The following is a 24,664-nucleotide window of genomic DNA, read 5'->3' on the forward strand; positions in this document are numbered from 1 at the left end:
TACATATTCATAATCTTATCTTGCTCTCTCTTTAAAAATTTATGCAGTCTTTTGCTCTCATGCATTAAAGTGTAGGAACACCTTAAGCAGATTTAACTCAAATAAATAAAACTGTAAAAGGTCAGCAAAAAGCAGAGAGAGAGAAAAAAGGGAGAGAAACAGAAATAACTAGATACATTTCATGTAGGCAGTCTTGCTCACCATTTTACTTGGTCTACCCCACTGTGAACCCGAGAATTCCCTCAGTTATCGTTAGTTCCTATGTAAGAACATCTTACCAAATAGGGTGTGATTCTAGAGTTTAAAATGCATGTATTTCATGCATGATGTCTAAACTTTAAAAAATTACTTTTGGTACTCAAGAGGGAAAGAACAATGTTTATAACATGGGGAGAACCATTGACTATGGTAAATCAAAGGTTAGAATATTGATCTTAAGTGTGGCATGAAAGGTCTACTTCTCCCACATTGGATTATCCATGTTTTATGCCTTGGTCGGTGACTTTGAATTTAATGGCTAACATGAAACACCATGATCTTAGACTCTAAAGACATTTGAATCCTTTCAAATGTATTACATTGACAGGAAACCTCAGTCTAGTCCTTGTCCTGTCAGTAACAAGTTAAATCAGTCTAGCACTGATTTTTTTTTTCTTCTGCATAAAATTATGGTTTGATTAATAATCTTCACATTTCTTTGTAGCTTGAATATTCTGATTATTAGTTTGACTTTTAGGGTCATTTTTCTCATGATTTAACAAAAAAATAAAGTATGCCTTGAACCCAAGTTAAGATAAATGTTTTCTTCCAGATTATAATGTAACTAGTATTCTATTAGAAAACAGCATATAAATATGTATCACATCCAATCAATTTTTAGTCTTTCCTTTTCAATCTTCTTTTAAAAATAAACAATCTGGGCACCTGGGTGGCACAGTGGGTTAAGCCTCTGCCTTCGGCTCAGGTCATGATCTCAGGGTCTTGGGATTGAGCCCCACATAGGGCTCTCTGCTCAGCTGGAAGCCTGCTTCCCCCTCTCTCTCTGCCTCCCTCTTTGCCTACTTGTGATCTCTGTCTGTCAAATAAATAAACAAAATCTTTAAAAAAATTAAATGGTTGTAATCACCCTTAAGAAAAACAAACAAACAAACAAACAAAAAACCACAATGCTTTGTGCGTAGATTTCTCAACCAGTGTTTTTTTCATCATTGATACTAACAAATTTTTCCATTTAAGGCACTTTATCTATGTGGCACTGTCTGTAGAGGTAGTCACACTCCCAAATATTAAGACACATTACAAGTCTCAGCTCATAAATACATAGACAAAGGAAGATCTCTGCCATAGCCTGTCATCTTTGTTATTGCACAATCATACCGATTTCAACCTCTGTGTCAATCTACAGACTCAATGTCTTAGCCCATTCTGCGATAACAAAATACCACAGATTGGAAAGCACATAAATAACAGCCATTTATTTCTCACAGTTCCAGAAGCTAGAAGTCCAAGATCAAGTGCCTGCATGGGCAAGTGAGGATCCTTTTCAGGGTTGCGAACTTCAGGTCATATCCTTACAGGATGAAAGGAACAAGTCAGCTCTCCAGGGCTTTTATAAGGGCTCTAGTTCATTCACGAGGACTTTACTTTCATTACCTAATCACCTCCGCATAACCCCAGGTCCTTATACCATCAATTTGGGCATTCGATTTTCAGCATATAAGTTTTGGGTAGACACAAATATTCAAACCACAACACACTTATATCATACAAATGGTTCCCACACACTTTCTCTCATTAATTAGCACTGGATTTCCATATGCACAAACCTAAGTATGAATTTTTATTCTACAATTTAATAATTGTGGGAATGTGGCAAATGATTTAGATCCCTGAGCCTCCTTTGCCTTTTCTGCAAAGTGGCACATGACTTATAGCTACTGTCATCTCTTTTCTTCCCTCCTTTGCAAGTCGTTGTCATGAAAGATGATATTTCCAACATAGGAAAATATTAACTCAGATTTCTAGAGTGCTCTTTTTATGGGATCACAGGCACAACAAATGCTTGCCCAAGTCAATTGCTACTTATAATTAAGAAATGTGGTTATTTTTGTTAAATGATTGTTTCTAAATTACTCATCCAAATACAGTTATATGCAATTAAAATTAACCCCTAGACATGTTCTATGCTGTAATCATGAAGCAGTTCTTTTTAATGTTAATGAGACTTACACTCATTCATCAATGAACAAAATGAATCATATTTCAATACAGCTGTTTTATAAAGTTCCATATTAGGTATAAATAAAGTGTTACTGCTAATATCATGCGCAATGGTTTTAAATTAGATAAGTAGATCCCTCCTCTCTGAAAAAAATGAATCCAAAGAAACAATAAATTAACTAATAATCTTCAAGGAACATTTCAGCAAGTTTTCCCTTCCCCTTTTTTCTTGGGACTCAGCTCCTGACACTTCATAAAGCCAGAAACTGTGATGGCCACAGGAAGCAGAAAGGAAATTTTGTGTTGTCACACAGTGAAAGACCCTGCTGGTTTTACCAGTCCAGATGTCTGCCCAAGTATTTGAATAACAGTTTGTACGTATTTAACTAGACTACTGACAAAGCATACTAAACTCATCTTGTATCAGCAACATTCCCATTATAATTCTCCCATGTGATAGCAGATCCAGCCCCAGACTCTGAATTGGCTATGCACTGCCTTGGAGTACTCTTCTTTCCCATGACTCAAGCTACTTTTTAACTCTGTTTTGTTTTTGTTTTTACCTGACATTGATATTTATATTTGTCTTAAACTATGATAAGGCATGATAGGGCTGGAGACATTTCTAATCTATTGAGTCATTCTATTTAATTCATTGTTTGAGTCCAATGCTGAACAAATAAAAATGTGTAGTGTTATTGATATAAAAGGTGTACAAAGCTTACGTAAGCACGAAATCAGTTAACTCTTTATTACTAGCAGTAAAGAACAATAAAAATAAGCTACACAAATTATATTTAGCTAAAGAAAGTGTAGAGTACTATTATTATGTATGATTCTTAGAGTCATCAATAAATTCAACATTTAGTTATTTGCAATTTACTTGATGGGCACATGGTTAGATTTATAAATTTAAATATGTACAATTTCTACAAGTTTTGACATAGAAATGTGAATTAAGAGGAGTAGTTTATTCAATTGATGATGTCAGGATAAGGAATTGATCTGGTATACTTTTTTTGAATGTATACCCAGTTCTAATTCCTTTGTTATTTCATTTCATCAGGGAAATAACCCTTGAAATGAAGTATTAATGTGCCAAACTTACAGTGAAGACCTAAGGATTAAAACCTTGCCTAAAATCACACAGCCATTCAGTAGGAAGTCCAGAATGCAAATTAAGATGTATCTGGTTTCCAAATTTTCTCTTTCAAGTAGATGCTGGAGGAGATTCGGAGTTGAGTTTGAAGGATGAATAGAGGTTAATCAAGGAGGCAAGCAGAAAGTAATTGCAGGCAATGAAAACAATAGTAATAAAAGCACAGGTAATAAAGTGAATGACATAATTTGGAAAGTAAGTAGGGTCTTTAACTATAATATTGGTTCTTGGAATGGAACTCTGAAAAATAGAGTGGAAATATAGGCTGTAGCCAAGTTGTAATATACCTAACATGGAATGACAAGAAGCTATGTCATTGGAAGATTTCAAATAGGTCAACAGAATTATAATAAATCTTTAGAAAAGCAATGCTAATAATAATATGGGAGATGAACTGTAAGAATGAGTGGTTTGGGCAGGGCAGTTAGATAAAACCCTCTGGCTACAAACAAGGGGTTCTGAGTCCAATCAATCCTGTTGTACCAATCTACTCTAGAGTAATTTTAAAAATTAAATGTAAAATTTTACAAAGGACATAGGTCTGTGACTGGCAAATAATGATCCTCCAAAAATATTTATTGTTATTATGTTATTTTGGAAATAGGTAGTCATTAGTTTAGTTAACAAACATTTATTGAAGGCTTACTATGTGCCAGGAACTCTTCTAGGAACAAGGGATACTGCAGTGAACAAAAGAGTCCTTGCTCTACACAGCTTACATTCGCTTGAGGGAGGAAGCCAGTCAGGAAAAAAAGAAAAAAAAAAAATACCAGAAAAATGTCAGAGACATTTCTGAGATAAAATTGACAGAACTTGATTACATGTGGGATCGTGTGCGTCATAAGTCATAAGCGAGGACAACAGAGGAAGAATTAAAAATGATGCTGAGATTTTTACCTCAGGCAACAGTACAGAGGTATTGTCTTGTCATTAGCCGAAATAAGAAAGATAGATCCAAGAACACATGTGGGCAGAGGAGAGGTCAGGAGCAGGAAATGAATTTGATTTAGAACATGCTCAGCTACAGATGTCCGTACATCCAGGTAGAGATGATGGGCTCTGGAAATTGGTTCCTATAGATGGTATGCTGTCTTAGAGCAGAAACAATTTTGTCTTGGTTATTCCTCTGTCTCCAACCCCCAGCAGAATGCTGGTATATATTGAACATGGACTAAACAATTTTGTTATGGAAAGTACTTAATGCATATTTTGAGGAAAATACTGTTTGGAACTCCATGAATAACTTGCAGCAAGAATATGATGAGGAAATTCCCTTCTTCTTCCTGTCTTTGCTGTTATTTGACTCTATCATCTCTCAGATAGATATAAGGAACAAACCTTGAATGATATTTCTAATTACAGAGGTTACAGGTTCCCTTGGGTAAGAGCAATATTGCCCTTCTTTTCTAATTATAGTTCTGCTAAGCAGAGATATTATTAAGCAGAGGATGCATTGGTATTTAACCCGAATTTAAAAGACTGTCCATTAAAAGAATTTAAGCTTATTGGTGGGAAATATTATATTTATATTTGCTTTATCCAGATACACAGTAAGCACAAAAAATGTGACAAATTAATAAATGAAGAATGAATGAACACACAAAGAAATGGATACCACCAAACAAATTATAATTCTTCACGTAATCCTATCTGAATAAAAATACTCAAACGATTACAAAGATTTCTTCTGGAAATGTAATTCTGATACTAAAATTTGACTGTATTGAAAATAAGTGAGTATATGATGTAAAGAGATCTTACTTTTAGACATCTTTTTAGATATAACAATGAATATTTTCAATTTAAATCACAAAAAATGATTTTAAAGTAATTATACCATTTAGTAGGTACCATTTCACAAAAATATGGAACAAAATAATATACTGAAGCTTTGGATTATTCAAACTGGTTTTACACAATGTTTTTAAAATTCTTGGAAAATGAAAAAAATCTAATTTTTACTGGAACTTTGACTTGTATCCAATTAATTTATCCCCCTGTGTATTGACAAACTTCTCATTCAAATGTCTAGCCATTTCAATAAAAATAGAGATAATTCTCAATAACAAATAGACTTTATTTTCGTTATTTTCCCATTCCAGCTCTTTGGTTTCCAAAAACAGAGCCTCAAGTAAAATGGTTGCTCTGTTACTAACCCATTTTCAAGATTTCACTCAGAGTGATTTTCCCATGTCTCCAGGTTTAAGGGCTAACTTATTAAGCCTATTTTTCTCATGTTAACTCATTTTTCCTTTTCCAGATTAATCTCCAACCTCAAAAATGTACGTAATAAAACTTTTGTGATATGCCATTCTATGCTGAAATAAACAGGAAACTCCTTTCATCCCAAATTCAGAGAAGGAAAAATAATGTTGTGGTTAAGATCCTGGGTTCTGAATTCAGCTGCCTCTGAGTTCCCCACTGCATCTCTTACAGACTGCGTATCTTGAAGAAATGAACTTGTTGTTTCCACATGTGTAAAATGACAAAGATATTAATGGTGCCTATCTCACAAGTTTTCTCTGACGATCAGATGAATTATATAGCACATAAAATTCTTAACACTGAGCCAGCAGTTACTAAAACCTCAATATGCTGGTTATATATAAGCTTGGAGATCAGCTTTTAATGTTTGTACCATTGTTCATTAAAAATATCAGGTATTTCACTACTTCTTGTCTTTAATTAATTCAGTCTTTTAAAGTGCTAAGCATATGACTCTGACTATGTTAAATACTGCAGACAATAATTACAAAATTGAAAACACAGTGCTTGGTACTCCAGTTTGAATGATCAAAACTACAATAGTAAAATTTTTCAATAATTACATGCAGAGTGGAAATATAGATAAATGACAGTGTGTGATGAGAAATCATAGGTCATATCTAGCTGTCTATGGCCATAATATGGCTTTTTCCCTCTTATTTCCTTCACCAGGGTCTTTTGTTTTAATGCAATCATCCTGTTCCCAACTCCCAGAACCTCCCCTCGAGATCAAACTCCCACCCACACTTTTGTATACAACATAGCAAACAAATTAATAAAAGAGTGTCTTATAATTAGAAACATTTTCTTTGAAGCTCCACTAACAGTTTCTTAAATTTTAATTAAAGAGATGTTTTTGTCTGTGTTCTCAAATGGAAAATTCATCTATTAAAAATCCACCCAAAAATGTTGCAGAACATCTCTGAGGTATACATATTCCTCAGTAAATACTTGGCCTTCAGTGAGCCCATAATGTATTAAGGGAAAAATTACATAAAGGAATAATCGCACCCATAAAGGGGTTAAAGCTGATATAATGGACAAGTTACACGAAGGAACTCAAAAAATACTGATCACTTCTACATAGAAGAAGGAAAATCAGGCAATGTTGCAAAGAAGGAGCAGCATTTGAGCTACTGCAGTGGAGGAGTGGAGAGTCTTTGAGCAGGCATAGAACACGTTGTTGGGGTAGCGTATTGTCATCTATTAAGGCAAAAGAAACTGACAGATGTTAATGACATGCACAAGAATTTGAACTTTGTACCACCAGTGAATGGAATTATGGAATGTCTCATGCTTGAGAATGACATGGTCAGATTTGTTTTAAGGAAAGACTGCAGAGTGTGACAGAGGGATATGAAGGATGTAAGATATTCTTTAGTGATGGCACTTGATGGAAGAGTTTTAACAGCACGTGTTTGATGGTTCTGGACTAGATACACTTGCTTTTAAGGACTGGAAAATTTATCTTAGGTCACTCGAGAATGTATAAAATCAAATATTACACTGATTATATGCCATTACTAACGACATATATATTTTTATGTTGATGAAGTATTATTGCACATATCCAACATTTTTCAAGAAAAAAATGAATAAGCACATTAAAGTCTAAGACTGTTATTTCAAAGATGTGCTTAGCAAAGTGAAGTGAATTTTAGCATTAGTCAAATCTCTGGAAAATTATACTAAAATCTTTATGGATGGCCATGGAGCACAGAAAGATTTGAAACTCTTACAAATTATAAAACATGGCTATGTTTAACATAGTTTCAGCGTTAGAGGTATTCACATAAATTCCAAGTTTTGGCTAATTGTTGAAATGCACAATTTCCCATTTACCAGAATATTTTACTCCTGGGCCAGCATTTTTTTTTCAATTTATTTATTTTCAGAAAAACATTATTCATTATTTTTTCACCACACCCAGTGCTCCATGCAAGCCGTGCCCTCTATAATACCCACCACCTGGTACCCCAACCTCCCACCCCCCTGCCACTTCAAACCCCTCAGATTGTTTTTCAGAGTCCATAGTCTCTCATGGTTCACCTCCCCTTCCAATTTACCCAAATTCCCTTCTCCTCTCTAACTCCCCATGTCCTCCATGCTATTTGTTATGCTCCACAAATAAGTGAAACCATATGATAATTGACTCTCTCTGCTTGACTTATTTCATTCAGCATAATCTCTTCCAGTCCCGTCCATGTTGCTACAAAAGTTGGGTATTCATCCTTTCTGATGGAGGCATAATACTCCATAGTGTATATGGACCACATCTTCCTTATCCATTCATCCATTGAAGGGCATCTTGGTTCTTTCCATAGTTTGGCGACTGTGGCCATTGCTGCTATAAACATTGGGGTACAGATGGCCCTTCTTTTCACGACATCTGTATCTTACGGGTAAATACCCAGGAGTGCAATTGCAGGGTCATAGGGAAGCTCTATTTTTAATTTCTTGAGGAATCTCCACACTGTTCTCCAAAGAGGCTGCACCAACTTGCATTCCCACCAACAGTGTAAGAGGGTTCCCCTTTCTCCATATCCTCTCCAACACATGTTGTTTCCTGGGCCAGCATTCTTAACTGACTAGGAAATAGTTAAAATGTGTAGTCTCTAAAGACTTATATTCTCGATTAATGTTTTTCGCCATATGAATTTTATGGAAAAACATCCAAAAATTCTCAACAAGAAATAAGGTATATATACTATATGATTTGATTTAAATAATTAATTAAATATTAGAGTAGCCAATGGAGTACAAATAAGAAATAGGTGATTTCTAAATTATGATTTTCACAAAATAAAAATCTAATAAAAGTATTGAAAAATACGAAAATGTCTAATTATCTCTAAATAATGCTTGTTGCTAGGATATTTCGATTTAGTCACTAGACATGGTTTCTGAGGATACATGGAAGATAGGAGAAGTCTTTTAATGCTTAATTATCAGCATAACCAATAGTCAGAAAAATACCTATGAAAATGCTTGCCAAGGGTCTTTTTGCAGCCCCTTCATCTCCTGTTAGGATGCTATATGTTCAGTTTGCTTATGAGGTGGGGTGTGTAGTTTCAAAGATAAAATCCTCCATTTCCTGAGAGTTTCCTAATAATGGTTCATGATAGCTCTGCTTTGTTACTATTTTTAAGAAGATGGACATATTTATTTATAATATACTGAGAACTCATTAATAATGATTTTAAGAAACCAAATTCAATGCAGATAGAAACATGAATATTTTCTATGGAGATCACCTTCTACTCAGTAAATGGCACCATACTTAAATGCATTGTTGTTACTTCAATTTTAAAGGATCCTTTTTAGTAATGTCTCTGGCTCTGGCAGAATTATTAACACAGAGATTGGAAGAGCTAAGAAAGCTTATTTAACTAAGCTGTCAACAGCAATCTCTCAGATCTGCTTAAATTTATCGGGAGGCGGGAAGATCTATTTGAAATGCTGACAAGAAACACAGAACCAGTTCTAATACTGTTACGTTCAGTACACAGGGATATATTACAAGGTTAAACAGGGTTAGCAGTATGTATCATAAATGTAGCTACTCTTTAACCCAGCTTTTCATTCATAGATTATATCCAAAAATCACACACAATGCTATAAGAATTTTCACTGTATCACTGTAGTATATTTTGTAATAGAGAATATTTAGAAAAAAATTTACAGATGTATGTGTGAGGGTCAAATAAATGTTGCAATTAGGTGATTCAGCAATTTTAAATAATATAGAACCCTATTTGTACTGACACGTAAAGATCTCTAACATATGTTAAGAAACAAAAAGACACAAACAATACACATAATGTGGTTCAGTGAATTTGTGTTATTTTAAGTAGATGTGTGTGTGCTGTCTGTGTGTGTGTAGAAAAGTCCTGAAAAATTAAATTATGAGGGGAACTGGTTATTTCTGATAGCAACTTTGGGGTGGAGGAAAATTTCACTGCTTCTATTTCTCTTACATTCCTGCATTACTATGTAATTAATCAATGAAAGCAATATAGTTTCTCTTTATATCTCCCTCTTTATGAATGGAATTTGAATACTTACCGTGCTTATTTTAGCATTAGTTTTTCTTCTTTAATTTTTATGTTAGCAAAAACATAAGATTTCAGGACATATACATGCCATCACAGCCACAGAATATATCTATAGTATTATAAGCAGTATTTCTAATTTATCACCATATATATAATGTATATTATAAAAACACTATATAATATATATATAAAATCTTTGGTTTGAATCTAAACCATTATGTGAACCTGGACAAGTTTGTTAAACATTCCCTAAGGCCTTTTTTCTTGATTAAAAAATAGATATTGTAGTATCTAGTTATCGAAGTCCTAGGAGGACTTAACATATATATAGTGCATGTAAAAAGTCCTATAGCACAGTGTATAGCATATAATATATTTCCCTAACATGTAGATTTTTTTTAGTGGTTTCTTAGTTAATAGACTATTTTCTTCAATAAATTATAGAATTTCTGAAACAACATATGAAAATATTATTCTATAAATTTCTCAACAATGAATATATTTGCAAAACTGTTAAATTCAATAGCTATTGAATATAGAAATATAATTATTTTAATATAAAAGAGCTGGAGGTTAGCCTTGAAGAAACATATTTTATGCAATTCTTTCATTTTAATCGATTATCTGCACAATGCCATGAGTCGGTGATATTCAGGGTACACATGGGAAATAATGCAAAATAGATTACAAGAATGAACATAGGAAAATTGGATTTCACTGTTGAAATTATTAATTTCTTTCTCAAATGAGTTTTCCATTACAGATTTTCATTATGCACTCAGGCCATAGCTTCCTAATCAATAAAGTAATTCCTACCACGGAGAATGAAAAGGAAGAGAGACTGAAAGGTTAGTATAAAAATTATGTTTAAGGAACTAGTAATGAATCTAGATTTAAATTTATTTATTTTAAATCACTTAACAATCTATTTTAAGAAATCAGTAGCCACAGGGAAAGACAAAGTTTTGCTTCTATTTTCATTTGAGGGTAAACCAGATGAACTAATGTTGTTATACAACTGTTAATATTACTAGGTTTAATCCTAACCTTAGGAACCTGGTAATTAAAAAAAAAAAAAAGTTAAACTGATATATTAGAATTTTTAAAGATTTCTGATAACAAAATAAATGAGCAAAATTTAGATTTACAATATATTTTTTCAAATGTCAGTTATACCATTGCTATAAGAATCCTTAGGCCACAGATGCACAGATACAGGCTTTCCATTTGAGCATTTAACTATAGAAATGATTATTTCAGTTTCATCAAGAGCAGGCTGCAGAATGGTTAATGATATTTGTCTTCTTATATCTGAATTAGCACTTCTGGTCGACCTGAAATTATGATCTGTCTAGAACTATGATGTAGAATTTTATGGCCTAAGTTGTCCATTTAGATACTGAAGTACAGTTATGAGTCTTTTTAGAAATGAAAACTGTATCTTCCATAAATTAATATGTGAACAGTAATTTTACAAAATATAAAAAGAGAAAGAATTGAAATATTCTTCAGCTCAGAACACATTTTTTGCCTTCAGAACTAATACATTCTAGCATTTTTACTTCATGCTTTTTGCATATTTTTAAAAATATATGTAGAATTTTAGTTGCTTTTTGAAACAAATATGTTGTTTTAGATGTGTTATATGTCTATTACAGAACATTAGGAAGTATAGATGAGTATAAGGAAGTAATAACCACTCATATTTGTATGAAACACATATAACCAATATTAATGTCATTGTAGTTCTTTGTTTTTCTCTATGCATTTTTACATATTTAAAATTTCACATATATAAGACTAATAAATAAATACACATCAAGAACACTTTTAGGTCTTAGATAAAAGAGAATATGTGGAGGTGATTTATTGACAAATTATATTGAACATTTTCATTTAGGAAGTTTTAAAGATACAGAAAAAAATTCATTTCTCAAATTTCTTGATATAGCAGTAATCTGTAAGTTACCCACCTCAACTCTACCTTTCTGATGGGAATAAACCAAAACCAAAATTCATTGGCACTTGTCCTTGTAAACTCCAAACTATGTAAATGTTATAGTCATCCTAAGCATACACAGTTTGTGAATGGATGATATTCAGTTCCCACTTCTAGTGGCTATAAACAAGGACTAATGTATTCTAATTGAACATTAAATACAGTTCTATTAATATATTTCTTGAGTCTAGAAACTTCAAAGGTGTGAAAGAGAACTGAACTTTGTAGTGTGTATGTATTATATATTATTTATTTTGAGTCTATTTGGAAATAGCGGAAGAACTGCATGCAATTCAACACAAACTATGGTAAACCACAGGCAAGTCTGAAGACACGAAAGGAAGGTCAGACTTTATTAAATTTTAGGAGGAAATTGAGGAGGGTTTTTTTTTGTTGTTGTTATTTTTGTTCTATGATTTACTTGCTTATTTGAGAGAGCGGGCACTGAAGCACGAGAGTTTAGGGAGGTGCAGATAGAATGTCGAAACAGACCCCCCGCTGAGCCCAGAGCCTGACACAAGACTCAATCCAATCCCAAGACCCTTAAGACCGTGACCTGAGCCGAAACCTAGAGTCTGAAGCTCAGCCAACTGAGCTACCCAGGCACCTAACCTTTGCAGTATTGATTACAAAGTCCAGCTTTACTGTTCAGAATCTATTTCAATATGAGAACCTCTAATTCCTATTGGTTTCTTAAGTTCAGAATCACAACTAGGCAAAAGAAGATCTGCAGCCTTCCACCATGTCTCTCCATTCTTGGCCCTTAATTCATCTCTAAATGACTTAGTGGATATCTGAAAGTATTTTTAAGAAGAAAAAATACTTGACTTTACAAATCATAAAAGATATTTTATTTTTCCCCTGGAAAATAAAGAGAGGTTTTGCAAGTGGCAGTTATGAGACAAGAGCATTTCCCTTGGGGCATAAAGTCCCAAGATATTTTCTCATTATTTTCCTTTTAAATAAAATTATTATGGACTGAAACCAGTCTGTTCATTTCATTTGTCAATATCTTAGTAGTTTATTAATGTGTACTGTTTCTGCTTAGATGGCTGTAAGATTTTAAGAAAGGAGAAAAAAAATAACAACTTCAAAAACAAATGTTATATGACATGCTGCTCTCTGCTGGACCCCTATTTGGAATCTTCCCCACCCTTACCCTACTCCATCTGCCATCCTCTCACCTATGGAACATTTCCTGAAGGTATCAAACCCAAGCAGACAACGCAACTTCCTTCTTTCTGTGTTTCGTGTTTCTACATAAGTACACATGTCTAATGTCATACTCTAACACTTTATGGATGTAATTTACTTTCCATTTACCTTGCACTAAACAGCGGTGCAAGAAAATGAATTTATTAATCTGTTCTCTCTAGCACAATTTCATGTGATAGTGAAACTTCAGGAAACATTGAAAGTCAAAAGCAATATGTAACATCAGGGCAACACAGACTAAACCATCACTTAATGATAATTCTAAAACTTCTTGATAATAGCCACCAAGAAAGTATTTCCCAACATGATATATGCTTTTATTTTACTTCCTTGGTAAGGTTTTTTTGGTTTTTTTTTCCCCCTGTTCTAGTTAGGTTGGATATGAAATTGCAGTTAACTTGCATTGTCTAACAAGATACGTGGTATCTTGTATTGAAAAGGTTGAACTTTATATGTGCTTGAATGAAAGGAAACATAACTGGTAATGAATTATCTATCACAGACTCATTCATTCTGATTTTGGAATCTAATAACAAACTTAGGAAAAAAAATTCATAAAGGAAAACAATTACTTTTAAGCATATTATTTAACTGATATAATATATTTATGCATATATCATATTTATCCACTTAAATTGATATTTGGCATTACTGAATTCAAGTTACAGTTTACCTGATCTATTCCCATATAAGAATGTGTGGAAATTTTATTAAGACAATGTATTATAGACTTTAATACTATTCTAATAATTATGCATAAATGCTTGCATGATCCCTTTGGGGGAAAATCATCTGTGTATTATCTTCTCATATTAATGATAGAAATATGATTATTAATATGCTTTAATATCATTTCTTTACACCAAATTTAGCTTGATTTGGAAGCACCTAATTTTTAGGTCTTTCTGATAAACAGTTTGCATAGACTCAAATGCATAAAAAGTCAGGGATTTGAAAACCTGTCATTTATCATACCTATATAGCAAGTATATACTGTTCCTGGGCACATCACTTAATCTATATGATCTTTACTGTTTCTTATTTGTAATGTGAGAATAATCACAAAATGTATTCTTATCTACCTCATGAGTTTCTTTTTTAAATATTTATTTATTTTAGAGGGAGAGAGAACAAGAGCAGGGGGAAGGGCAGAGTAAGGGGGAGAGAGAGAGAACCTCCAGCAGACTCCCTGTGGAGTGGAGCTTGACACAGGGCTCAATCCCATGACCCTAAGTTCATGACTCCAGCAGAAATCCAGAGCCAGATGCTCAACCACCTAAGCCACCCACGAACCCCTCTACTTTTTTGTGGAAGACTGAACTTAGTTTACAGCCCTCTGAATGAGTCAGTAAGCATCATCATCATCATCATCACTTTCTTCTGCACCACAACTCCAAACAACTCGCATGACCATATTTTGCCAAAGTACTAGCCCCTCTATTCTTGCTAAAGTGCTTAGTTTCATGTTGGCCATTATTGTTTCCACTCCAGCCAGCCTTTCTCAGCTCAAGGGAAAGAAACTCAAAACCTATAAGAGAATGATAGTCTAAAAAAGGAGTCAGTAAATACTGAATGTTTCTGGTCTTAGCTCCAGTGTTGAAAAGATTTTTCTTTCTTCCCAATCCTCATCTCAACTTTTACTATTTTAATAGTCAGTGACAGGAAACCTCCCATTTGTCAATGTCACAAATTTTCTGTGTTTTTATCTGCTTAAAGTAAACCAGAAAATAAATCTTGCTGGTCATCCCTGTGAACCCTAAGGAATAATCTAGACTATAATTTTCTACTTTGCTACAACCTATAGCTACAAGTAGACCATACAACATGAGACTGTAAGAAAAAATCTTACATTAAAAAACAATTACATTTTCCATCAACTTCTGAGCTCGGTGTACAAAATGTAAAGATAATCAGTTTTGTAAAACCCTTCTCATTTTTGTGACTTCCTGAAGCTTTTGCTATGTCAGCAACATTCTTTCTTTTCATCAGAAAGTACTGAATACTGCCCTAAGGGTGTGTGCAGCCTTCCACAAAGTAGAAAAACAAATTGGGCGAGCATTAAAAAAGGCAAGCCAAGCAAGTCAGATACACATAAAGGCACATGTCAGACAGATGAACAGTTGATGGCAAGACTTCTTTTCATGATTTTCCTTAATGTGGGGTTAAGTGTTGTCTACAAGTCCATAGGATTTGGAGAACGTGAGAATGTAATTTTACTTTTGCATTTGTTGATTTAAAAATAGACTATTAAATAAAATGTGAACGAAGGCTTTGTGCCTTGGGATAGACAATGTAGCCACATTCATTCAGATGGGATATGGGTTCCCTTTTTCCCAATCTTTTATATAGCCATGGAATAGTTTGCACTGGGGACATGTGATTTTACACTAAAGAGCTAGAGAGAGAACTGAGCTCATTAACATTTGGTGGTTTGATGCATACAGTCCAAGTAACATTCTAGAAACATGATGAATTTGTGGTAACACGCACAAGCATATGCACTCTAAGCAAATAGCTCTGTGGTATAATAATTCACTTGTCACTTCATATCAGCATCAGTTTTTTAATAAATGACCATTTTTCCTGAGCTGATCAAAACTAGCACAAAAATTTCCACAGTGTCTTTCCAAGAAGAAAAATAATGAAGTGTTTGTGCAATGAATACTGTGTCTGTGTCCATGAGTAATGATTCGAAATACATATTTATAGTGTTACAATGTCAGAGTCTTTATTTCTATACATATATGTGCATATGTGTGAGGTAGTATAGATAAGCAGGTGGTCCAACAGATCCAAATATCTGTCCCAAAATTATGTGGCTTCTAAAACTTTCCACCATATCTGATTTCTGATATTAAATCAGATTACATCTGTCTCAGGCTCTCCTGGCACAAACTAATTAACTCTATTTTGCTAGTGTTCTTCAAAGCATCCACAGTGTCAACATTACTATTATTATTATTATTTTTGCTGCTGCATTTCTTAAATATTCTAAAGGATCTTGATTTATCTTGGTTGTGAAACATTTCAATCCACCAAATATTAAAACTAACAAGTAGCATTATCCTTATTTTTCACTTAAATTATAAAATAAACACAGAAGAGTCTATGGTGCTTTGATAACGGACAACGTTAAGTTTTGCATTTTGCAACCAAAATGCCTAGAGATTACATTGTAGGTCTAGGTCATGGCAGGGAAGCTCTTAGATGAGATGTGAAAGTGGTGTGGGAAAGAAATAACCAATTTCATTGACTTGTAGTTTTCTCATAGCCTCAAGTTCAAGATTTCTGTAATACAATGCACACAAACCAGTAGCTGTTTGTCCTTCAAAAAAAAAAGACACTTCTCCAAGTATGAAAGTGATATGATTTTTTGTTTCTTCTGGTTTTTATGTAAGTTCCACACCCAGAATGGAGTCCAATGTGAGGCTTGAACTCATGACCCTGAGATCCAGATCTAATAGGAGATCAAGAGTCAGATACTTAACCAACTGAACCACACAGGCACCACATAAGAAGTTTTTAAAAAATATTCCACATACAAGAAGCTCAGAATCCAAAGAGAAATAAAACATATAAAAACACTATCAAGAAGTAGAAAGTAGGGTCACCTGGATGGCTTGTTGGGTTAAGCCTCTGCCTTCAGCTCAGGTCATGATCTCAGGGTCCAGGGATCGAGCCCCACATCAGGCTCTCTGCTCAGGAGGGAACCCCTCTCTCTCTGGCTGCCTCTCTGCCTACTTGTGATCTCTTTCTCTTTCTGTGTCAAATAAACTGTCAAATAGATAAAATCTTTTTTTAAAAAGTAGAAAGTATTAAGTAAATTAAGAGAAGTGTAGATAAAATGGTAAGAGTTCAAGAAAGTGAAAACCAAACTTGACTGAAAATGGGGTTCAGAGAAATCTTCAGCAAGAAGACAACATTTTGGTGATCTAAAATTAAATTTCAATAAGTGGAAGTTAGAAATAAAAGCAAATCCATGGAGATTAAAATGTGAGGCAAATGTAAAGAACAGTACTTTTCTTAAACTGATGCACAGAATGAGCCCAAGGAGGAAAGGAATTATGTAGGAAAGCATGTCCACATATAAGACAATTTATTGTTGATCCTTTGAGAAATGAAATAGTGTCTTACATACTTCTAAATAGTTCAATCCCTACATGTCTCTAACCAGGGGTAGGGATTCCAGAACTAACATGTAGAATGGTTTTCACTTCTCAGCTTTACCTCTAATGCAGGCCTGATTCTGCTCAATCGTGTTTTCCAAAAAACGGTCCATCAAAGTTCTCTTAGAGCTCTGTCGTATTTCCCCAGGAACTATATTCAGACACAGGGATGCTGACATGGGTGTTGGCAATTGCAAAGTTCTGCTGGATCCATCCCATTTGCATGCAAATTTAGTTTCCATACCTAGGGTCTAGCTTCAGCCAGAGGTTTTGCCAAACTTATTCAAGTTTTAGCACTATGAAGCTATCTTCCTGTGTTTCAAATGGGGTATTCAAAAATCCTCCTAATTTAAAATTGCTCAGAGATAGGTGACTTCAACCTTGTGACAAAACTTTGATAGCACCAGACTTGTAGAATGAAAGTTCTAATAAATTGTATGAACATTTGTTTCTAAAAAAAAAGTATTGTCCTGCCTGACTGGATGTTTTGCATTTAGTTGACCTGTAGATGCAACTTCTGAACTCTATTCCAGAAAGGGTTATTATTAAATTTTGCTTAATCCTTACCACGCCCCCACCCCCATCTACCTGACCTCCAAGCAAATCTAATTTTTTAGCTACTTTTTTCTGGACTGTCTGGAAGTTTTCAGCCCTTCCACTTGTATTCATTGTGGCTGCAGTAGTTTCAGGATTGCATCTATGAGGAAGGATGTAGCCCATTTCTGTGGAGTTATGTCCCTACATCTATGAGGAAGGATGTAGCCCATTTCTGTGGAGTTATGTCCCTACAACCACATACACTGCCATGTATCCAAAATTCAGAGAAAGTCAGTCTTGTCGAACTTCAAAGTTAGTTGATCTGTAGTCTTTAATTGTGATCACTTGCTTTTTGCATTGTAAAAGATGCAGAACTGTATACAAGCAAAACATTAGGAGTAAGTATTTTAACTTCGTTAAAGGTCAGAGGGAAGCCATTGGGAGGTAGCAGCTCAGATCCCTGAGGCACCATCTTGAACTACCTGAATGAAGCTACTAAGTTTCATACTTCTGCCAGTTATTAGAGGAAATCCTGAAGCTCCTGTCTCAACCAATCTAAGCTTATTTGCGTTGGCAACTTTGCAGCGTTTCTAACAGTTTAGGTGATCTGGGGCAAAGTCACAACCTGTATAAACTTCAGTGTCCTCAAACAGGGGATACCTTTCCTATAGTCAAAAAGGGTGGTGCTGGCCTGCAATGGATTCTCTGCTGCTCCTGGGGCTCTTCATCCCACTGATTAGTGTGGGTCCAGCGCGCACAGGTGGTAGAGAGGCAAGTAAGGGAGATAGTACCTGAAACAGGGACTCCCACCATAGTGGACACAAGGACATTTGTATTTCCTGTAAGAAGTTTGTTTGTTTTTCTTTTAACATAAAACTACTTTTATTATTACAAAACAGAGCAAGTTTTGGTTATTTTATCTCAGGAATGGGAAGGAGAAGTAGGACACAGGATGAAGAAATTGTAGTTTTGATCCAAAAGAATTGTTTAAATTCTCTGCCTTCTCTCCCTGTCCAGTGCTCCTTGGCTGTTTTCCAAGCGTCCTTTCTCATGGAATGCAAAGTACAACTAAAAGTACAGCTAATTCCAGAACTTGGAAAGTAAAATAGTTCTTAACAGTCCTTAGGCTCCCCTTCCCCCAGTTTGCAAAAAGCAGGACTGAAATAGACCAACTGGATTCGGCCTCTACACAACTTTCACTGCATAATACTTGGGGTCTGGGTGGCAAGGGAAGTCCGGGTCCGAACGGACTCCTCAGTACAGGGCTGGCTGTGCTTTTGCTAACACGTGGTTTACCGCCGGGCATTGTGTTATCACTGTGATGACTGAGACCATTTGCAGGCAGCTTTCTTGATTGCTGTCCTGTGACACAGCAAAGCCCTGTTGTTACCTTTTTCCCACTAACTTGACCTGACTGACAGCCCCCTGCCTGGAAATGCATCCTGACATCTAATGTGGATCTTCTCACTTCCAGCCCTGCAGCGGAACTCACCAACTAGCTTCCCTCTTCCGGTTCAGGGGCTGATACTTCAGCAACAAATGATGAATGGCAGGTGGGTAGGAAAAACCATCAGCGTCCGGAAGTATTTAACCTGAACATTTATAATGGCAGTGAGAATGGGGGAGTGGGGGGCAGCAGAGAGAAACTGTGGCACGTGAGACAGAACCTGGAATATTTCTGACTTTGGGAAAGCAGAAGACAAATAACTTTTGGATGATTTAACTTGGCAATTAGAGATCTAGTCCCACCAAAAATGAGACAGTAAGGACGAGCGAGCTGGAATGGAAAACCAACCTGTAGTTTTAGATTCATTGTGTTTGTGTGAATAGCAGGAAATCTGCCTAGAAATAATAGTCACTACTCAAGAATTGGAAATAGGTTCAGGAAGGAGTCCTAGCTGAAGATCTAAATTTTGAATTTTGCTCAAAAAATGGTTGTAAGAGAGGTCATGTAATGCCAAAAGTCGTTGAAAAAAGAAGAAGAAGAAGAAGATTGGACAGAATTGTGAAAAAGAACGATGTCATAGGATGGAAAGATTACTAAGAATATCTTGTATCCTCTTTGGATATGGTTTGTAAAGTTAAGGAGACAAAATTCAGGTAGGATTAGTATTAAATAGTGTAAAAAGAATAATACCTTCTCACTGATTGACTTGTTTCATGGTGAATATAGCTATATTTAATATAATTATGTGTTTATAAGTATATAGGAGTATATGCCACGCTATTTATAATTTCAAAATTGTATGTAAATACCTGAATATGTAATATACATTTTATATATGAGTATATTCATATGTAATAGTCTTTCAAAAAGAAATTATAGAGTGAAAATATTTTATTTCCATTTAAAAAATGAATTATTTGGTATAGCATTACCTCCAAATGATTTTTAAATAGTTATGTCTTTGAAGTTGTTTCATATATGTGAACATTCAACACCTGGGTCTTCCAAAGAGAATGGGATTCTTTATTTCTATTTATTTATTTGTTTGTTTGTATTTTATTTTAAAAATTAAATTAAATTTTTCCCCAGTGTTCCAAAATTCATTGTTTTTTAATTAATTTTTTAAAAATTTTTTATATGCATATAACGTATTTTTATCCCAGGGGTACAGGTCTGTGAATTGCCAGCTTTACACACTTCACAGCAGTCAACATAGCACATACCCTCCCCAGTGTCCATAACCCCACCCCCCTCTCCCGACCTCCTCCCCCCAGCAACCCTCAGTTTGTTTTGTGAGATTAAGAGTCTTCTATGGTTTCTCTCCCTCCTGATCCCATCTTCTTTCATTTATTCTTTTCCTCCCCCCTAAACCCCCCATGTTGCATCTCTACTTCCTCATATCAGGGAGATCATATGATAGTTGTCTTTCTCCAATTGACTTATTTCGCTAAGCATAATACCCTCTAGTTCCACCCACATCATCACAAATGGCAAGATTTCATTTCTTTTGATGGCTGCAAGTATTCCATTGTGTGTGTATATATATATATGCACACATACATATACATATAAGTACATACATATACATCTAGGTTCTTTCCATAGTTTGGCTATTGTGGACATTGCTACTCTAAACATTTGGGTGCCCCTTCAGATCACTACATTTGTATCTTTAGGGTAAATACCCAGTAGTGCAATTGCTGGGTCATAGGGTAGCTCTATTTTCATCTTTTTGAGGAAACTCCATGCTGTTTTCCAGAGTTGTTGCTCCAGCTTGCATTCCCACCAACAGTGTAGGAGGGTTCCCCTTTCTCCGCATCCTCACCAGCATCTGTCATTTTTTGACTTGTTAATTTTAGCCAGAGAATGTGATTCTTTAAAAAAAAGAAAAATGAAGTCTTATTGAACCAGATGTGCCAACTTAACATACATTTGGAGCAGAGGAGTAGAGTTTTTATATATCCTTATTTCCATAACTATATTCACAATCAACAGTGTTTTATTATAAATTTCTGACAAAGAAGCTATTTTTAAAAACATTTGCAGTAAAACTACTAAACAAAACATGTCTCATTATACGTGCAAGAGATAAAGTGTATCGTAGCATATATTGTTAGCAAATAAATTTCTCATGACATTTAGGGTATATAAAGATGATATATGTCATCTGAAGAAAATAATTCACTCAAACCATGATAATATGAGTTATCATTTTTCTAAATGAACCTAATCTGTAATAATCAACCCATGACCTCTGAAAAACACTTTTTACCTTTCTAAAATTATTCAAAGACTAAGTGGAAAATTTCTAACAAGACACTGTTTGAACAGGGACCAAACGATTGCTCAGATAATCTGTCCTCACTTGTATGACCGATATTTTCAAGCAGGAGCATGCTAGTGCAGTTTTTGTTATCAGGCTGTGCTTACCTATTTAATAATTTCAAACCAAGTTTTTGCTTTCTTTTAATACTTCCAGTTTGTAAAGGATGGTGAACTTGAGTTTCTCAAGCTCAATTTATTGGTTTTCAATATATACTTTTATCAGTTACTTGGATCAACATGCTTTCTTTTCACACTAGGACCCTGAGAGACAAATTCTGTTGCAGAGTGTCTGTGAATTAAAAATGGCTACTTGGAGTGTGTGGGTGGTACAGTCATTTGGGTGTCCGACTCTTTTCAGTTCTGGTCATGATCTCAAGATGGTGGGACTGAGACCCAAGTTGGGCTCCGCACTCGGGGTGAAGTCTGCTTAGGATTCTTCTTCCTCTTCTTCTGACTCCCTCCCCCCAAAATCAATAAATAAATCTTTTAAAAAATAAAAATCGTTACCCACTAATGTTACCATGATATCTAGGAGTTGCCTTGCTTTTAAATCTCTCTACTTCTCTATCACATTTCTACCTAAACCATCAATCTCTTTCATCAGATGTGGTTGTCTCCTCCTTGGTTAGATTATTTTGTATTATATTGGTTATGGCCAGACAGGAAACAGTCTTTAAAATTCCTACCAACCATATTTACTTTTAACCAAATATATTTTTTTACCAAAACACAAACACACACACACACAAATTAAATATTAAGAGATAATGTTGGATTATCCAGATGCTCTTTCCTATTTTTTTGACTATTTAAACTGTCAGATTCTGAGAGAAGACTACTACTAGTCCTCACTATGTTTGTAGATCCATAAACATGTGCTTATGTTTCTAAGAGTTCTTGATTTACACACGTTTCTGCTCTGATGTTTCACAATTTTTGGTCTCTTGATCTGTCTTGGGCTGTGAGCATTTATAGATTCCTAACATTAGACATTTTGACTTACTGAATCTTTTTTTGTTTCTGATTTAAGAAGTTGCTGGTTGTGTTACTTGGTGATATTTTGTCAGGAGTTGCAGTGTTTAGCTTTACAAAGTAGACTTAATTAAGTAGTTTTATGCTTTTATGGCCTTTATTCACTCACACTGTATATTGGGATATGAAACTATGCTATCTCATTGTTTGAACTTGCTCAAAATATTTTGCTGATCCCTTTACCATTAGCCTTTTTGAATAATGGTTTTTTAAACATACTTCTTTTATACAGTCTAAAGTTTGGGTTTGTGTGTATCTGTGCATGTGTGCTTACTCACACATGCAGCACAGTTAGAAAATATTTTCTTTTAAAAAATGACTTACGCCCAGGGGCAACTGGGTGGCTCAGTCGTTAGTCATTCGACTTGTGTTCTCAGCTCAGGTCCGAGTTCAAGCCCCACACTGGGCTCCACATTGGGTATGGAGCCTACTTTAAAAAAAAAAAAAAATTAACAAATCTCTAGACAGCACAACCAATCCATTTCACATTTGCCAAATCATTTATAATGGAAAGAAAAGCAGGTGCCATTAGAAATTCCAAGTAACATTAAAAGCAGACAATAATGTAATACTATTTTTCAAGAAAAAGAGAAGAAAGCATAAGCGAAGAATTATAACACCAGCAAGATATTTCTGACCATGATGAAAAAACAGGGAGCAGATTTACCCTCTTTCCTTAACTGAAAAACTAGACTAAATATGTGAAACAAACGTTCACACTTTGTACAACAAGCAGAAAAGGGCAGGATTCCTGGTAGAAGGGAAACAAATGAGATAACTGTTTAGAGTTTCTAGGCTGCAGTATGAGGAGAGAGAATCCAATTAGACAGTGGGCTCTCTAGGATGAAGAGACATAGTTGAGAAGTTTGAGATTCTGACCTGGCTAGAATTCACAGATGGAGTACCAGAGAGGAGAAAGCTATATGGAGACTACAAATGAAGGCAGAGAGAGTCAGAAAGAGAGAGATCTGCAAAGGGTTTCCCTAATGTCTTTAACTGAGCACTTAGTGCATGTGTGTGAGAACACTATCCAACACTGGTAAGGAATCGCTGGAAAGAACAATTAGAACAGTTTCTGGGGTGTGCTTTTTCCCTCCCTTCCCCTATGATCCTCTATGCTGTTTCTTATATTCCTCATGTGAGTGAAACCATACAATAATTGTCTTCCTGTGATTGACTTAGTTCACTCAACATAATACCCTCCAGTTAGAATTTCCCTTTCTTTTTTTTTTTTTTTTTTTTTTCTGATAGTAATTCCCTTTATCCATTTTTGCCATTGGAATGCTGGTTTCAGAGAAGCCTCCATCTCAGACTGATGTTACCTACTAAGGGAATAGTCTTCTGAGTACTCCATCTGATGCCCAATCTATTACAATTTTTTTCTATTCCGGATGAAGGGAACATGAATTATTTCTGTCTTTACATTCCAGAAACTGTTCTAATTCTTGATAGGGGCCCAGTTTATTCTTTTGCATATAGCTGTCCAGTTTTCCCTGCATGGTTTGCTTAAAAGACTCTCCTTTCCTTATCAAGTATTCTTGGCTCTCCTGTCAAATATTTAGTTGACTGTAAATGGGTGGGCTTATTTTTGAGCTCTTGATTCTATCCATTGAACCGTGTCTGTTTCTATGACAGTATCATATCATTTTGATTACTATTGTTTTATAATATACAGTAGTTTGAAATCAGGAAGTGTGACACCTCTAGCTTTGTTATTCTTTCTTATGTTTGCTTTGGGTTTTCAGGGTCTTCTGTGACACCAAATTTTGGAATGTTTTTTCTATTTCTATAAAAAATGTCACCATTAGAATTTTGATAGGTATTGCATTGAATCTCTTGAATCTATTTGAGTAATATAGGCTTTTTAATGATACTAGCTCTTTCAATACATGAACAGAGGTTATCTTTTTATGTGTGACTTCTTCAAATTCTTCCATCAATTTCCTGCCCTGGCTTTTGAAAACTGCCTTCTGGCAACAAACTAGAAAAATCCTGGCATTTACTTCTTTCATTTCCTTTCCCTCAGAGATCATTGCCCTGTGCTGCCTGTTGTCCAGTATCTGAAAATACCAGTCATTAAATGTGGGTGAAATACAGTTCCTCCTAGAAATGCAGGAAACCTTAATACTTTCCTTTCAAAGACCAGTTTCTATATCAGATGATGCAGCGAACACCTCTAATTTTGGTAGATAGGTTTCTTACTTTCTCTTTCTCTACTTTTTATCATTGCTCTATATACACGAA

At 34.9% G+C, this 24,664-nt stretch overlaps 1 protein-coding gene across 10 annotated transcripts in view; it reads left to right on the forward strand.

Annotated features, from left to right (window-relative positions):
* The window catches only part of MGAT4C (MGAT4 family member C), a 710,876-nt gene that overhangs the window by 671,969 nt on the left and 14,243 nt on the right, over positions 1–24,664 (forward strand). For 2 of the 10 annotated variants that reach the window (XM_044228890.1, XM_044228895.1), the window contains one exon: positions 19,091–19,169. The exons of 6 other annotated variants lie outside the window; for them this stretch is intronic. The gene's annotated coding sequence lies outside the window, so the exon portion shown is untranslated. Of the gene's footprint in view, positions 1–5,639; positions 5,662–10,489; positions 10,548–19,090; positions 19,170–24,664 lie in introns of those variants that run through there. 2 more of the 10 variants (XM_044228891.1, XM_044228897.1) reach the window with 2 other exon arrangements.

The sequence above is a fragment of the Neovison vison genome, chromosome 12, assembly GCF_020171115.1.
Source record: "Neovison vison isolate M4711 chromosome 12, ASM_NN_V1, whole genome shotgun sequence".
Lineage (NCBI taxonomy): Eukaryota > Metazoa > Chordata > Mammalia > Carnivora > Mustelidae > Neogale > Neogale vison.